The sequence below is a fragment of the Talpa occidentalis genome, unplaced genomic scaffold, assembly GCF_014898055.3.
Source record: "Talpa occidentalis isolate TD23 unplaced genomic scaffold, MPIMG_talOcc4v2.1 talOcc4.16, whole genome shotgun sequence".
NCBI lineage: Eukaryota > Metazoa > Chordata > Mammalia > Eulipotyphla > Talpidae > Talpa > Talpa occidentalis.
In genome coordinates this window covers 35,587,651-35,602,920 of record NW_023601653.1, presented here as the reverse complement: position 1 = coordinate 35,602,920, position 15,270 = coordinate 35,587,651, and positions in this window count along the sequence as shown.

Genomic DNA, 15,270 nt, shown 5'->3' with positions numbered 1-15,270 from the left:
ATGCATAAATAAATAAATCTTTAAAAACAAACAAACAGGTAGCTGGTCAGATGCAGACCAGGTGCATAGTTTGCTGATGCTTGTCCTACTGTTTCTCAAGTCTGGGAACACACAAGATCACCAGCCCCAAGAGGGAGCCCTAGGATCTGCTTTGTGAATTCAAAGTAAAGTCTTAAGAATAGGCCTCTATAAATGTCTTAAGCTGACCATTTAGTCCATGATCCCGTGTACAAAGGGATTTTTTTATATAATTTTCTTAAGATTTATTTATTTATGCATACAAGAACTGGGAAACAGTCCAGAGGTGTGGGGGAGTGAGAGGATTCAGAGACAGAGTGGGGAGCAGAAAGACTGAAATGCACTGCTGATGGGAGCAGCGGGCGAGTCAGGAGAGGTCTGCTGCGCCACGTGGGTAGCTCCCTGGCTGGGATGGAACTCGCCTTGCATTGGCTGCAGATAGCTTCATAGGTTGTGTCTTAACCCCTTGCAACACCAGCTCCCTATTCTGCTCCCTGCCCTGTTTCTGGTGAATTCTCTCACCCTCCGCACCTTTGGCTTGTACCCCAGTGCTTGTATAAATATATAAATCTTTAAAAAAAGGAATTAAAATTTTTTTAAGGGCCTCCCCGGTGGCGCAGCGGTTTAGCGCTGGGTTGCGAAGCTGCCCGCGGCCTCTGCGGCGCTGGTTCGATCCCCGGCTGCTCCCCGGCCACCGGAGGAGGGTCCCACATGGCGCACAGACCTCTCCTGCCGCCCGCTGCTCCCCTCAGCAGTGTACTTCGGTCCTTCTGCCTGCTCTGCTCCCCGCTCTGGCTCTGGCTCTGGTGAATTCTCTCACCCTCCCGCGCTTCTGACTGTACCCAGTGCATGTATAAACAAAACAAACAAACAAATAAAATAAACAAATAAATAAAAACATGCCTCTATTAAAAAAAAAAACTATAAAAATTTTTTTTAAAAAGCGTTGTATCATGAAAAATTAATTTCCTAACCTAAATTCATTGCACATGGTTATTTCTGTCACTCTGGTGCTCACCACATCAGAGATCTTGGGGCCATGTCCAACCGGGCAGTTTTCTTTTCCTTGAAACACCCTATTACTTTCTTCAAGACTTTTTTTTCCTTCTTCACTAGTTCTTTTGGCAGTTTTTCTCAGTGTCTTTTATTATGTCCTCTCTCTTTGCTTATCCTGTAAATATTTTTTATTCTCTGGCACTCAATCCTGAAGCAGCATGTTTTTCTTATTCGTCCATGGTTACAAATACCCGTTTTTGGTTTTGTTAATTGCCACAAGCCTAGCTTTCCAGTCCAGATTCCCACGCCAAACTCTGGACTCTACGTTCAGTTGTCTCCTAGCCAATAATTTGGATGTTCTGTGGGCAAGTCAACTGAACATACTCAAAACTTAAGTGATCATCTTCTGTTCTGATCTTTCGTCATCATGAACTCCCTACCTTGATAGATGGCACTAGTAACAACTGAGTTGCCCATTGGTTCGTAGCAGATAAGATCTCCTCAGCTTAGGTTCCTCTGGTGAGAACTACTGGCTACACTCCCAAGGGAGAATGGCCCTTCACCTTGGTTAGAGCTGATGAGACTTGGGAGGATGCTTAACCCAATCTGGCCCTATCAGATTATCTCCTCTATATAGCTTCAGCCATTCCTGATGTTTGAACTGGAGCTGGTCCAGCGATGTGCATGGACAAGAGCAGAAAGCTGACTTCAGCAAGAGAGTGAAGGTAACACACAAAAGCTGAGAGAGCAGAAGTGGCCTTGGATAGAGACATCTTGAGTCCTCCCCAACTTTCCACCTGCCTGTGTTTCACCTGCAGGGTGGTCAGCACCTGGATTATCGCCCTCTGAATATAAAATAGTTTGCCTACAAATTTTTTTTTGTTTTATTTTTTAAAGATTTATTTATTAGTGCATATAAGAACTGGGGTACAGGCCAGAGGTGTGGGGGGTGAGAAGATCCACCAGAGACAGAGTGGGGAACAGAACAGGCAGACTGACTGAAATACACTGCTGTGGGGAGCAGTGGGCCAGTCAGGAGAGGTCTGCTGCGCCATGTGGGTAGCTCCCTGGCCGGGGATCAAACTCGTGCTGCAGTGGCTGCGGACAGCTTCATAGGTTGCGTCTTAACCCCTTGCGCCACCAGGGAGGCCCTAAAGTTCTATAATTATTTCTTATACTAAGTACATGACATTGAATTATCTAACATGAGTTTTGTGTCTGTGGCTAGACCCTGACTACTATAAATATCTTGCAAATAAAGACATAGATGTCTACATCATTTTAAAATGTTAATGACATTGCCAAATTTTCCCCAAAATTTGCTTTACCATAAAAAAATGGGAGAGCCACAGTTATACATAATTATATTTATTATAATATTTAGAAACAACTTGGGTTTTGGAGAAAGCCCAATTAGGGTCTGTGTAAACTGGGTAGATTGCTTAACTTGTCTGAGCCTCAGTTTTCTCTTGCATAAAATTGAGATTATGAAACTGATATCAGAAGGCTGATTTAATAGGACTGAATTCTTGGTACAACGTAGATATTAACATAGGGATTAAAGTGTGGGCTTTGGAGTTGGGCTACTTGGTTTCAATCATGGCTTCATTGCTTATTGGTTTTGTAATCACAGACAAACTATTTAACTTCTCTGTGCCTTACTTTTCTCAAGTTTAAAATGGACATAATTATACTTACCTCATAGTGTTGAGAAGATCGGATGAGATGATATAGGTAAAGTACTTGTCTTAGTACCCAGAACCTCATAAGTGCTTGATTAGTATGTTTTTTTTTAAAACAACTATTGTACATTGAAGTATATCTTTTTTTAAAAGATTTATTTATTTATACATACAAGAACTGGGGTACAGGCCAGAGGTGCTGGGGGTGGAGGTGAGAGGATTCACCAGAGAGAGTGGGGAGCAGAACAGGCAGACCAACTGAAATATACTGTGAGGGGAGCAGCAAGCGAGACAGGAGGGGTCTGCTGTGCCATGTGGGTTGCTCCCTGGCCGGCCGGGGGATCAAATCATGCTGCAGAGGCTGTGGATAGCTTCACAGTGCTGTGCTTAACCCCTTGCACCACCAGGGAGGCCCTGGAAGAGAAGTTCTTTAAAGAGGTTATTAAATGAAGTCATTAGGGTGATCCTAATGCATCACGACAGGACATTTGGACGAAGACATGTACAAAGGGAAGGTGATATGAAGATTAGGCAAAAAGATAGGCATCTACAAGTCAAGGAAACAGACCAGGAACACCTTCCTTCACAGCTCTCAGAAAGAACCAACACTGCTGACGTCTTGGTCTCAGACTTCCAGCCTCTAGAACGGGGAGACATAAATTTCTGTTGTTTAAGCCTCTCACTCTGTGGTTCCCTGTCATTGCAACCCGAGCAAACTAATACACAAACCATAAAGTTCTCTCATTTTAGTGGATAATTCAACAACTTTTGGTAAATTAACAGAGTTGTGCAATCTGAGATTATTTTCATTACTCCTAAAATAAATTTTGTCCTCATTTGCCGTCACTCCCCAGTCCCACCTTCAGCCTTAGGCAACCACTAATTTTCTCTCTGTTTCCTGATTTGCCTTTTTTGGACATTTCATATAAGTCATTTCCAACAGGGCCTCCCTGGTAGCACAAGGGGTTAAGACGCAACCTACGAAACTATCCGTAGCCACAACAGCACAAGTTCAATCCCCGGCCAGGGGGCTTCCCACATGGCACAGCAGACCTCTCCTGACTCGCCCGCTGCTCCCCTCAGCAGTGTATTTCAGTCAGTCTGCCTGTTCTGCTCCTCACTCTGTCTCTGGTGAATCCTCTCACCCCTCAAACCTCTGGACTGTACTCCAGTTCTTGTATGAATAAATAAATAAATCTTTAAAAAAATAAAAATAAATCATTTCCAACAATTAAGAAGTTTTATATATCACGTATCAACCCATTGTATATCCTGATTATCTATACATTACTTCTTTTGAAGAACCCAAATCCTGTGCCTCATAACTTCAATACAGTACTTTATTTCTATTATAGTTTATGTAATATAAGACAAAAGTCACCTATGTACACAGCTAGCCGGAATGGGATTGAAATATTCAGTCAAAACAACCACTGTAATCATAAATTAAGAAACACTCTATTTATAGTTATCAATAAGGACAAAGTTCAACAAAAGAGACCACAAGGGAGAAAGGTTTTTTTTTGAGTTACAGGAAGACAGAGACAGCCCAGGAAAGATTTCAGTGAACTGCTAATGAAAAAAACATTTCTTTACGGTGAGACCTGAACTGACAAGCTATTCCCCAGAGCTGCTCAGGCACATCTGATAACTAATCGGGACATTCCATCAAGGCCGCATGTGCGGGACCACACCTAGACAGCCCAGCACCCAGCGGTCAGACGGTGTTCGAGGCTGCACAAAGATGGGGCTTTGTTGAAAGATCCACACAGGGCCTCCCTGGTGGTACAAGGGGTTAGGTCTCAGCACTATGAAGCATTCCAAAGCAGCATGAGTTTGATCCCCGGCCAGGGAGCTACCCACATGGCGCAGCAGACCTCTCCTGACTCGCCCGCTGCTCCCCTCAGCAGTGTATTTCAGTCAGTCTGCCTGTTCTGTTCCCCACTTTGTCTCTGGTGAATCCTCTCACCCTCCCGCACCTCTGGCCTGTACCCCAGTTCTTGTATGCATAAATAAGTAAATATTCAAAAAGAAAAGATCCACACAGTTGAAATCTATCTAGGGCATTATGTCAAAACTGTAAGAGAAGCATTTGCTTTTCTCACTGAGAGGAATGTCCCCCTATTAGTCTTACCACCCACAGTCAACTTCTAAATTGGCACTGTGGATACTCCTATAAAGGCAGGCATATGTAACTATTCCTTCAAGAACATTTAAGTCCCTTGTGTGTGCCAGGTACTGCTCTAAGCACTTGGGAGTATATCAGGGAATAAACAAAGGTTCCTGTGCTTGTGGCACAGGCATTCTGGAAGAGAAAATGGGAAAATAACAATAAACATAATAAGTAAGTTAACTGTAGTGTTAAGTGGAAAGGTGTTAAAGAAATTAGATAAGGTAAGGATGTGCTAGGAGTGAGCCTGGACAAGGCTGCCATTTTATTTTTCTGCTTTGTTGTAAAATCACTTTACTGAGGCATGATTGACACACAAAAAGCTCTACGCATTTACTGTATACAACTTGGTGAATTTGGAGATATATACACAGCAGTGAAACCATTGCTACTCTATGCTATAAACATATAGACAGAAACATATCTATTACCTCCAAAAGTTTCCTCCTAGCCTCTTAATTTTTTCTTTGTGTGTTGTGTGTGATAAGTTTGCCATTTTTTTTTAAAGATCTATTTATTTAAGTATATAACAATAGGGGTACAGGCCAGAGGTGAGGGAGGCATGGTGGGGGAGTGGGGGTGGTGGTGAAAGGATTCACTAGACAGAGTGGGGAACAGAACACGCAGACTGACTGAACCACTTGAGCCAGAGAGTTGTTGACTAATTCTGCCTCCTTCAATGCCCGTGCTCATGCTGCCTTCTCAATAAGGCTACATTGATAACTTTATTTAAAATGGCAAACTTGGGAGCCTCCCTGGTGGCTGGAGCCTCCCAGCCTACACTGCTGAAGGGAGCAGCGGGCGAGACAGGAGAGGTCTGCCTCGCCATGTGGGTTGCTCCCTGGCCGGCTGGGGATCAAACTAATGCTGCAGAGGCTGCAGATAGCTTCACAGTGCTGTGCTTAACCCCTTGCGCCACTAGGGAGGCTCCCAAGTTTGCCATTTTAAATAAAGTTATCAATGTAGCCTTATTGAGAAGGCAGCATGAGCACAGGCATTGAAGGAGGCAGGATTAGTCAACAACTCTCTGGATCAAGTGGTCCAGGCAGAAGTAACAGAGTAAATTCCCTTTCAAAGCAAAGGCACAAAGGCATTCCTAATGTGTTCAAAGAGCAGCCAAGAGCCAGCATGATTGGAGTCAAATAAGCGGCTGGAAAGTAGCAGAGGATGAGGTCACATAGATAAGGAGCTAACCACACGGGTCTTGGTGGCCATTGCAAGGACTTTTATTGTTATCCCAAGTAAATGGGAAACCAGAAAAACAACATGATCTGACTTTAGTATGAAAAAGTTCCTTTGGGGGCCTCCCTGGTGGTGCAAATGGTTAAGACACAACACTATGGAACTATCCACAGCCACTGCAAGTTCGATCTCCAGGCAGGGAACTGACCCACATGGAGCAGCAGACCTCTCCAGTCTCGCCTGCTGCTCCCCTCAGCAGTGTATTTCAGTGGATCTGCCTGTTCTGCTCCCCACTCTGTCTCTGGAGACTCCTCTCACCCCCTGTATCTCTGGCCTACACACCAGCTCTTGTCTTCATAAATAAATAAATCTTTAAAAAAAAAAAAAAAGAAAAGTTCTTTCTGGCTGGGCTAGAGGAGAGCAAGGATAGAAACAGGAATGTCAGTGTATTTCAGAACTTAGATACAGTCTAGATCAGAATCTAGTATATTCTGGGTTGGGAGCAGAGGACTAGCCATGCTTGTACAACTGGAGATTCACATACCAAGCAAAGGTTCACAGGGGCATGTGACAGTCCCTCTCCTGTTGCTGTAAACATGCTAATAGTTAACAAAGATGGAGTGCGTGCCATAAGTCAGGTTGATCTAAGTGCTTAGAAGGTATTCTCTTAGTGAACGTGGATTTAGCTCAAGGGGTGAGATACCACTATTGTCTTCATATTAAGATGAGGAAAGTCAAACACTGAGAGGATTAGTGAGTAGCCCACATTTGCACAAACAAGCAGTTAGAATTCAAGCACACAAGGTCAGCTCCAGGATGGCTGACTTACACATGGTGATCATGGTGAGGTTGATGCTAGGCTCATGTGGGAGGGAGGATGTGACATTGGAGCTGAAACTTAGGAGTGAGTTTACCAGGAGAAGATAAAGCAGGGCAGGAAGGGGAGCATTCCAGGTAGAGGGGAGAGCATGTGCAAAGACCTAAAATTGAGAAAGCAGGACAAATGGATGTCTGAAGAAATTCATAATGTTGTTGGGTCTGCACTTGTGTGAATGAACCAGCAAAACAGGCAGAGAATAGAACTTTAGGTTAATAAATCTATGAACTGATAATCTACTAGCTGTAGATTTGTCTTTAAATTTTTCACTGGGAGACTTCCTGGTAGTCTAGAGATTAAGTCTCAGTACTATCATCACTGAGCTTCCCACATGGCGCAACAGACCTCTCCTGTCTTGACCACTGCTCCCCTCCGCAGAGCATTTCAGTCAGTCTGCCTGTTCTGCTCCCCACTCTGTCTCTGGTGAATCCTCTTACCCCTCGCACCTCTGGCCTACATCCCAGTTCTACGCAAAAAAAAAAAAAAACAGAAAAAACACTTAAAAATAATCACAGTTTTTCTTCCTGGAATCTCGTGTTTTCACTATGTCAATTGAAAGAAAGTAGGTCTTGGAGTTAGAGGAGTAATGGCAACCCAAGAAGTAGCTCTCAGTGGGGAGGGTAAAGCCCACCTGCTCTCCATGGCCACATGGAACTAACCCAACTGAATATACTAAGTAAAGCAATGACCTAGCTGTGTGAACACAGGTTCAAGAAAAGTCCCCTGCCCACACTGCCATCAGGTGCCTGCCCCCATCCCTTCTAATACAAAAAATTTGGAGTCACCATTACAGATAAGACTAATTGAATCCTGTTCTACCACTTATTAGTTTTGAAATAACATAAGTTATGTCATGTCTATAAACTTCATTTCTCTATTTTATAAAATTGATTTATCACATCTCATAAGATCATCCCTCTCAGCTGAGCTAATGCATATCAACTGCATATTTGACACTTTCTATATTCATTTGCAAACTTCAAATATCTCAAGAACCATTCCAAATTCTGATAAAGAGTGCATTTTTATTGTCCCACAATGGGTTAATGATTTAGTCTTAAGTGATATAGGAAAAGATTCAAATGTTTGAATTCTATAAACTCCATCCAAAATTTTCTATTTAATTTACAGCAAAATAAGATAGGAATTTCCTGGCCCATGATGTCTGAAAGTAGTAGAAAACACACTGACGTCTTAAGAAGAGAATTCAGAGCCTCCCTAGTGGTGCAAGGGGTTAAGTCTCAGCACTATGAAGCTATTCACAGCCACTATAGCCGCGTTTGATCCCCGGCCATGCAGCTACCCACGTGGCGCAGCAGACCTCTCCTGTCTGGCCCACTGCTCCCCTCAGCAGTGGATTTCAGTAGATCCTCCTGTTCTGCTCTCCATGCTGTCTGGTGAAACCTCTCATTCTCACTCCCCTCTTCCCACGCACCTCTGGCCTACACCCCAGCTCTTGTATGCACAAATAAATCTTTTTTTAAAAAAAATAAATAAATAAGAGAGTTCCCTGAAAGTCCGAGGCGAGAACTGGTATGGCTCACTGAGAAGTGCTCAGACTTTGAAGCCTGATTGATTTGGGATTAATTGGGGTGATGTAGTTGATTGCTCATCAGTGGCATTGGGGGTGAATGTGCTGCAATGCACTCACATGGCATTCTAGATCAGGGGAAAGGTTGCCACAAATTGTTTTGTGAGATATCAACAACTTGACAAAGAAGAAAGTCTTCTACAAAGTAGTAATCATTGGGAAGACTAAACTCTGGGAAATCCCACCCAAATTCTTACTGGAAGCAGACAGATGTCCACAAAGAATATAAGCAAAGAAATCCAAAGCCTTAGAATCATGCATGGCCAAAGCCCATGCTCACATGCTGAAAGACCAGGACTTTGCCCTCAAAGTCAGGGACCTAGAAGTCAATAGAAGAGGAGCATGGGAACTTATTTCCCTGGTTGGCCTTTGTACCACCAGACTTCAGTATTTCCAACTTCAGTGGGCAAAAGTCCAGTGTACTCAGTGGTTCCAAATTAACACTTAGTGTCAGAAAGTATTTGGAGCTAGTAACGGACCCAGCAGTAGTGACAATTTCAAAGCATGTGTGGGTCGAATGGCAAAAACAGGAGTGTCCACACTGCTTCCTGAAGGTGGACCATCGGTGAAAGTCAAGTCTGTCTGTGGGGACAGGAGGGGGGACACGTATATGTGGGGGATGACCATCAGTGAACTGGATTCTGATGGAATTTTTTTTTTAAGATTTATTTATTTATGCAAACAAGAGCTGGGGTGCAGGCCAGAGATGTGGGGTACGGGTATGAGAGCATTCACCAGAGACAGAGTGGGGGGCAGAACAGGCAGACTGACTGAAATACACTGCTGAGGGGAGCAGCAGGCAAGACAGGAGAGGTCTGCTGTGCCATGTGGGTTGCTCCCTGGCCTGGGATCAAATTCGAGCTGCAGTGGCTGCGGATAGCTTCATAGTGCTGCTACGTAACCCCTTGTGCCACCAGGGAGGCCCTCTGATGGCATCTTTATGAAAGGACAGTGCAGGAAGGGAGGGTGGGAGGAACAGAGGCCAGGGGGTCATCCAGGGAGTCCCAGGCAGAGAAAGCAGCCCTTCTTTAAATGTCCGAGTGTCCCTGTTTTGAAGGCATCTCTCACTCTGAAGGATTCCTATGAAGATTAAAAGGCCTTGAATACATTTTTGGAAGGTCAATTCACATCTGTTTTCTATTCGTCATGTTCTGTCAGCACTTCTGTGAGAATAGAGCCATTACACTAGCCTCAGAAGCCAGAGGCAGCTGGATCCTCCAGCCTGGCACCTCTAAAGCCTTCCTGCCCCTCTTCCCACTTAGGGAAAAGAGTGGAAGATGGGGTTGCATCTCAGCTTCAATTCTCTGCTTCTGCTGCCCCCACTAACTCCCACCTGTATAGTGCACTTCAAAAAGCAAACAGGGGAAAGAATTCAACCTGGTTAATCAGTTGTTCTCTGATACCTAAGACAACATGACATCCTACTTAAAGGTTTGTGACTCCTTTCTTGTGTTTAATTTGTTATCTAGCAAGCAATAAAAAAAAAAAAAAGAAATTCTCCTGATTCTTACCATATTTACAGTCCTCTAGCTAGGGAACTGGAGTTTGCCCAAGAGGTGCATTACAAAGTGATTGTCTGGCCCCGGGAAAGACCTAGAACTCAGTAACACTCACAGTGTCTTAGTGATGTTTATCAGAGTGAAGATTTCCAAATGGTGCTTATCAGTCTGTGAGGCATTTATCATGAGTAAAGAAAGATCTCCATTGATCTGGTTCAAAGGGCGATGGGGGATGCACACTGGTCATTCCCTGCCCACCTCCCCATCCCAGCCCCTGAGATCCAGGCTGGCTTCCCCAGGCTCTGGATTTGATATTACAAGGCATTGTCGACAGTGTGCTTTTTTCCTCAGGTATAACAACTCCCTCCAAAGCTTGATTCTGATGGTAGGAATGCATTTGACGAGATGTGGATGGCTTCAGCCCAGCTGGGCCAGGGTTAAATCATTAAGATCTTGGCTGAATCCCTTTGAATCTTCTGGGCAAATGAGAAAGGATGACCAAATACTAATTCATAAAGATGGGGTGGGCAGGAAGCTAAACCTCCTGCAACTGTAAATTCTTTACTTTTTATTTTAAGATTTTTAAAATTTATTTATGTATATAAGAACTGGGGTCTAGGCCAGAGATGCAGGGGGTGAGAGGATTCACCAGAGACAGAATGGGGAGCAGAACAGGTGGATCCACTGAAATACACTGCTGAGGGGAGCAGCGGGTGAGACAGGAGAGGTCTGCTGTGCCATGTGGGCAGCTCCCTGGCTGGGGATTGAACTCATGCTGCAGTGGCTGGCAATAGCTTGATAACACTGATACTTAACCCCTGCAAATTTAGGGAGACCCCTAAATTCTTTGCTTTTCAAATACAATTCTCTGAGTTTTCCACTTGTAATTGTGCTCTGTTTTATTACTTTAAAATGGAGAGATCGTTCATTTTTATTGATTACCAACCATGTGCTGTATTTCTAGGACTACTTACTGGTGTTTCTGGAAAAAAAAAAAAAAAAAGCAACCACTTGTTATTGTGGAAACAGTCCCAGTGGAAGTCAGCAGGGCTTAGTTTGATGTTGGCATTTTTGTTGCGTGCCTCCCCAGAATGCTTGACTTAATATTTTTACAATAGAAAAAAAAAGCAATAAAAGCTTTTGAAGCCAGATGTCCCTTTAAAAAACTGCTGATGGGAAAATCTTTTCTCATGTAAAAAGAGATTTCAGTTAAGATGATCAAATGAAATCAGTTATATTTAAAGTTTCTGGCCTTTTTGTTTACCTTAGTCAAATAGAGCTGTGTGTTCTAGCAAAAAAAAATCAAAGGTCATTCTGACACATTCTGACAGATTCTGGGGATTGTCTTCTTTTTAGAAGCCATTTTAGCAGTGACTTCAGCCTTGGCGGGTGATAATACTGTTCAAATCATGTACAGAGGGTGGAGAAGTTCTAAAATCTAAGTTGTATTCGGACTACAGAGACTATGCTTGCAATATGTATGTGGTAATTTTCACTAGTTATCTGCACCAACGTTTGATTGTCTACTCTCTACCCTTCTTTTTTAAAATGTTAATAATTGCTAGTCTAAAACATTTTCCTAGAAGGAGTCAACGACCAAGAATTAGAGTGAATCAAGGTGGTGTCTTCTGTCTTTTTCCTTTGGTAAAATCCATCTCTGTGTGATGGAGCTAACACTCTTGTATCTGTTTCAAAGTAAAACCTACATAATCTAAATACAGTTGAGCTAATCCTTCAAGGTTGCTACCTTACTATCATCAAAATTGCCAATAAATTATAAATATAGGGGCCTCCCTGGTGGCGCAGAGATTAAAGTCCCAGTGCTATCAAGCTATCGCCAGCCACTGAGGTATGAGCTCGATCCCCCGCCAGGGAGCCGACCACATGGCGCGCAGACCTCTCCTGTCGCACACGCTGCTCCCCTCAGCAGTGTATTCAATGGATCCACCTGTTCTGTTCCCCATTCTGTCTCTGGTGAATCCTCTCACCCTCGCCCCACCTCTGGCCTGCACCCCAGCATAAATGCATAAATAAATAAAATAAATATTTAAAAAAAGAAAATCTGATTGAGCCTAGAGGCTTAAGGTCATAAGTTCTGGATTTTATTCTTCCAATGATGGAACACTACTAAAAGTCTCTGATGCATCAAGAATGGTGTAGACAAGGTGGACTGTCATTGCTTTGCAGTCTAAATATAAGTAGATTGCTGAGAGCATGGACAGGAATCCTGACATTGATGTGTCTTATTTTCTCAGGTACGGAATGTGAACTGGAGATGGGCCTCCTCCCCCACCCCCAACTTGGGGCTCCGAGGCACTTGGCCCCAGAGAGCTGCACACAATCAGTGCAAGCGGTAGCAGGTGATGGGCATTTTACCACCCCCCCCCCCACCAGTGGCCCTCACTGGGGCTCAGGTTGCAGGCAAAGGCCAACAGTGATTGTGGATAGCAGTGGCTCCCCTGCCAGCTGCCCCAGGGTATGCAGGCCCTGGTTCAGGGTTGCAGGGAGGAGCATGGGGCCCCTGAGGCAGCTCCAGCACATTGTCTCACTCCAGCTGCAGGCAGTAGAGAGGCCCGTGGATTTGGTACCTGGATCCTAGAATGGACTGTAGATCAGGTGCAAGCTGTGAGCTGGTTGTTGTTAAGTCCAATCAGCCATCCCTAAAACAATCCAGTCAGACTTGTAGGTGGGGTGGGGGAACCCTGAAAGAGGATACAAAGTGGGCAGGAGCCAGTTTGGGACTGGCCTGCAAAGAAGAAAGAAGAAGCATCCAGCAGCCGACCTCCAAACACCAAAAAACTTTGCAGGGAAACCAAATTGCTTTGCAGAGACCAGGAGCCCCCACCCTCTGGTCTGCCTCTGGCACCACCTGAAAGAAGCCCAGAGGCCCCAGGCCTGGTGTCTCAAAGAGCTGTTTGGTCTTGTTGTGGGTCAGTGACTCACAAAGAGCTGTAACGCTAGTGACCAGGTGACCAGCACTACTGGCCATTGCTGCCAAGCACTGCTGATGGGTGACTGGCACTCTGTGTCTGAGTCACCTCTGAAAGCTGTTAACACAGTGTATCTGATCGTTGGCACTGATTCCCAGTACTGCTGCCTCCGTTACTGTCTGGTCCAGCATCCAGTGCTCCACCTGACCATCAGACAGTGGGCTGCCGCAGCATCGTTTCAGTGGCACTAACTGTGAGCACCTCCAACTTGTGGTAAGTTGGATCCTGGCCCACTACCTGCAGCCTGCCATGAGCTCCAGGCCCTCGTTGGCAAGATGGCACCATCTTGGATGAGTGGCCTTTTATTTAGGATTTTTGGACACTGTGAAAACTATCTTGGGTGAGATAACTGGCTATTTGTGGCCTTGAGAGTTCTTTGTTTCCCCTGTTTGTTAAATAAACTCTATTGTTGTTCCCCGAACCTGAGTGATCTTGCAACTGTGTGTGCCGCTGAGAAGCCATGGATTGTGACCTGTCTTTCACCAGGCACTGTCCTTTGACCCACTGTAGCCCTGCTATAGCCCCTGTATAGCTGTCTCAAATGTAGAGCAATAGGAAGATATTCTCACAGTAGTATTTTCGAGAAACAATTTTGTCAGAAATGAGCCAGGAATAGATTTGGAAGAGGGGCAGAAGCAGGGAGGCCAGTCCAGAGGCCAGGTGTTTTGAGGGCCTAAAGAAATGACTTGGAGGGTTAAAGGAAATGTATGGTCAAAATGATTTTCAGCCTGGGCAACTGAGAACTCCAACAGTTGACTACTCAGGAGGAAGCTAGGCAAGATGATGAGTTGTGTTTCTGATGTGGTAAGTCAGAGGTTCTGGAAACACATTCGGTATCCAGGAGATTGTTGGAGATACATGAAAAGAAGATGAAGAAGAGACATCAAGACAGAGCTTGGAGGCCTCCCTGATGGTGTAGAGGTTAAGTTTCAGCATTATTATGCTATCACCACTGTGGCCTGAGTTTGATCCCAGCCAGGGAGCTGACCCACATGGCGCAGCAGACCTCTCCTGTCTCACCCACTGCTCTCTTCAGCAGTGTATTTTAGTCAGTCTGCCTGTTCTTCTCCCCACTCTGCCTCTGGTGAACCACCCACTTCTCTGGCCTATATCTCCGTTCTTCTATGCATAAATAAATCTTTAAAAAAAAAGACAGAGCTTGGCAGTTCTTCACATAAAGGGATGAATGGCAAAAGTCACAGAACTGGGTGAACTGATGAAATTGAGGTGGGGTCTTAGAAAATTCTAGGACTAAGTCTTAGGAAACTTTAGGATGTAGGAGGAAATAACCAGACACATCAGCATTAGGCGTCTAAGAGAACCAGGAATGCTCAGGAAGCCAAGCTGAGTGTAGTCACTAGAGAGGTGATAGAGGATGCCCAAGGTGTAGGGCAGTAAGCATACAGCAAACATCTGTGTGATTCATAACTAGGAAGTCTCCAGTGACCTTCAAGAGGGCACTTGTACTTGCAAGATAGAGGCAAAACCAAAGCTCTCACAGGGGATTGCAAACTCAAATGATTACAGGACCTGACAGGTAACAGAACTAACAAGTCAGAGGAGACTGTGAAAACCTTGTGATTACATGTCCATCCAAAGCTGAGCCCAGTTCATTGAACCATATGGAAACAGTAGCCCAGGACAGCCAGTCTGACCTTTATAGAGAATCTGAAATCCTTATTGTTAAGTGATTTCAAAAATATTGCAAGAATAAGTGAACTGCAATTATGGGTTCTAGGGCCTCCCTGGTGGTGCAGGGGTTAAAGACAGTGCTATCAAGATATCACCAGCCACTGCAGCACGAGTTTGATCCCCGGCCAGTCAGGGAGCACCCACATGGTGCAGCAGACCTCTCCTGTCTCGCCCGCTGCTCCCCTCAGCAGTGTATTTTAGTGGATCTGCCTGTTTTGTCCCCCACTCTCTCTGGTGAATCCTCTCACCCCCACACCTCTGGCTTACACCCCAGTTCTTGTATGCATAAATAAATAAAAATCTTAAAAAAAAATTATGGGTTCTATCTGGCACTTGAGCAACCAGTTCTAGCAACCTCTCCTGGATTTGAAGCCCCTAATAATAGGATAAGAATCTTTTGAGATGTAAGGCAGGGCAAGACTAACCAGTCTGATGTTTTAGAGATGGGAATACCATAGGTGTTAAAGGAAGACTGAAGATTCTGGAAAGAATCTTTGATCCTCCAAGGTGGGGGTGGAAGACATTAGATGCTGAGAAGACACACCCTTCTTTTCCTTTCAGTTGAGAGAAATG